This window comes from Tenrec ecaudatus, chromosome 3, assembly GCF_050624435.1.
Source record: "Tenrec ecaudatus isolate mTenEca1 chromosome 3, mTenEca1.hap1, whole genome shotgun sequence".
Taxonomy (NCBI): domain Eukaryota; kingdom Metazoa; phylum Chordata; class Mammalia; order Afrosoricida; family Tenrecidae; genus Tenrec; species Tenrec ecaudatus.
This window is the reverse complement of record NC_134532.1, coordinates 214,505,374-214,508,492: the sequence shown is the minus strand read 5'-3', so window position 1 is coordinate 214,508,492 and position 3,119 is coordinate 214,505,374.

Genomic DNA, 3,119 nt, shown 5'->3' with positions numbered 1-3,119 from the left:
AGAGGCAGCGGAGGGCAACTGGCTACCATTGCTGATTATATGGATCAAAGGTTCTGTAAGAAAACTACAACAACCCAGACTCAGTGCCACAGAGTTGGTGCCGACTAATAGTGACTCCATAGGACTTACAGGGTTTCCACAGAGAATTTCACAGTAGAGTGCCCCTGTAACTGCTTATGGGAGTAGAAAGCCCATCTTCCTCCCAAGGAGCGTCTGGTAGTTTCGAACTACAGACCCTGAGGATTGCAATTCAACTTGTAACCACTGTATCACCAAGAAGGTGTACAACTTGAAAAAAACAAATTAGCCATTGAAAACCCTTGGAGCCTAGATCTGCTCTGACCCTCATGGGGTCACCAGGAGTCAGGGTCTCATCCATGGCAATTGGCTTTGTAAGTGTTGTCGTTTCCGTCAGGTCAGTTGTGATGCATACAGTCCCTGGGCACAACAGAACAAAACACTGTCGGTCCCGTGCCCTCCTCACAATTGTTCCTATGCCTGAGCCCATTGTTCCAGCCACCGTGTCAATCATCTTGAGGGCTTTCCAGTTCTCTGCTCCTTTACTTTACCAAGTGTGATATCCTTCTCCAGGGACAATACGTCCAAAGAATGTGACCTAGAACTTTGTCACCTTAGCCTCTGAGGAGCGCTCTGGCTGTACTTCTTTTGAGATGGAACAGTTTTCCCTTTTAGCAGCCCACGGTACTTTCAATATGCTTCTCCTGCATGACAATTGAAATGCACGATTCTTCTTCTGTCTTCCTATTTGAGGCAACTGAAAATACTATGGCTTGGGTCGGGCACACCTGACTCCTCAAAGTAACACCCTTGCTTTCCAAAACTCTGAAGAGGTCTTGTGGAGCAGATTTACCCAGTGCAAGTTGTTACTTGATTTCTGGACTGTTACTTCCATGAACAGTGTGGAGCAAAACAAGATAAAATTCTTGACAATTTCAACCCTTTCTCCTCTTATCATGATATACCTTTTGGCCTAGTTGTGAGGATTTTAGTCTTCTTTACAATGGATAGTAATCCATAATGAGCACTTCAATTTGAACTTAAATATGAGCAATTGATGGTCTGTTTCACAGTCAGGCACTGTCCTGGCTAAAGTTGATGATATTGAGCTTGACAATGATCTCTTCCCGCAGATGTAGTCAATCTGATTTCTGTGCACCCCATCTGGAGAAATTCATGTGTAGAGTCACCATTTGTGATGTTGAAACTAGTTATTTGCAAATGTTGGAGATAGGAGGAGGGAGGGAGCACCAGAGTGAATTTTGATTGCATCTTGAGAGCAATTTAACTATGGGAGGGGGAATGTTCTAAAAAATGAATAGGTTGATTGTTCATACAATTATCTTTGAAGTGGTTGAATAATTGAACTATTGACTTATATGATATGGAAATTACTAGTCAATAAAAATGTTGGGGGAGAAAAAAGATTAAGCAAAAAAAGTATTTGCTATGAACATGTGATTGGTCTCACAAAATTCTATCATGCCATTTCTATCTTCATGTATATCATCATGACCATATTTTCCAACTACTGTTCCTTCCTATTTGCTTCCAACGTTTGCACTTCCAGTCACCAATCAATACATCTTGATTTCATGTTTTGTCAATTTCCAACTGAAATCATGGTTAGGTTACTTCAGTTTCTTCATGACTAGTTTTCATGGTTGGTACATGAATTTGAATAATAGTTGCATTGATTAGATTTTCTTGAAGGCAGATGGATAGAATGCTATCACAGACAGCACTGTACTTAAGATTAATTTGAAATGTCCTTTAACAATGAATGCCATGACATTCCTCTTGATTGTGTCATTCACGACACAGTAAATCATATGGCTTTCTGATTCAAAATGGCCAATACCAGTGCATTGCAGCTCACTATTACCTGGGATATTGATCTTTATGTCTCCCGTTTCATTTTTGATGACTTCCAATTATTCTGGATTCATACCTTGTACATTATTAGTAGATTTTTGCAGGTGTTTCTTGCATTGTGCCCCATCAGGGGAAAGAATGTCCCAAAGGCTCTACTCCTACAGACTGGGAGGGAGAACACTGTTGGAGTAGTGCTAAGGAATGGTCCCGTTGGATTGAAAGGCACTTGAAATGTGACTGATGAGCTGCTTTCACAATGTTGAGTCAACCATGGTGGGTCATAACAATACCCGCTGTATAAAAATATTTATGCAGCATGACCAAGTGAGATTTATTATAGTCTGGTTCTATACTTGAGAATTAATTTTCAATGTAATCTATCATATTATTATGCTAAAAAGGAAAGTGATACGATCATATTAATGAGTGTATAAAAAGCTTTTGACAGAATTCAACACACATTTATCACAAAAACTCTCTTCACGACAAGAAGAGAGAGGAACTTCTTCAACTCAATCAGAGAATCAATAAAAACAACAAAATAACCTACAACTAAGATTACATTTACCTCTCTCATCTGTCGGTTTGTCATAACACATTCGCTTGAAAGTTGCTGTGCTTCATAAGTGTTTCAAGTACCAGCAGGGTAACCCATGGGGGATAGATTTCAGTGGGGTTTGCAACTAAAAGAGGCCAGGCAGAAGGTAGAGGTGGCCTACCTCTGAGGAATTGGCCCCTGAAAACACCTCGTAAATAGCAGCGGAACATTTCCTGATGTAGTGCAGTAAGATGAACCCCTCCATTTGGAAGGTGCTCAAAATAGGACTGGGGAAGACCGGACCCTTAGTGAGATGAATTGACACGGTGGCCACAATAATGGGCTCACACGAAACAATTGTGAGGACAGTGTCAGAGCAGGCCATGTTTGGCTCTGTTGTCTATAGCGTTGCCATGACTCAGAATAACTAGATGGCACCTAACAACAATGTTTACACTCATCTATTTTCATCCACATAGTCTTGGAAGGACTTGCCAGCTTATTTTGGCAAGAGAATGAAATAAAAAGTCATACATACCAGAGAGGATGAAATAAATCTGTCTCTGATGCAGATGGCACGATTGACTATACAGAAAATCCCAACTAGTCGAAGCTCTCAGAACTAATAAATAAGTTCAGCAATGATTCAGTTTTAAAAGAAAGCCGTACAAAAGCAATCATATTTCGA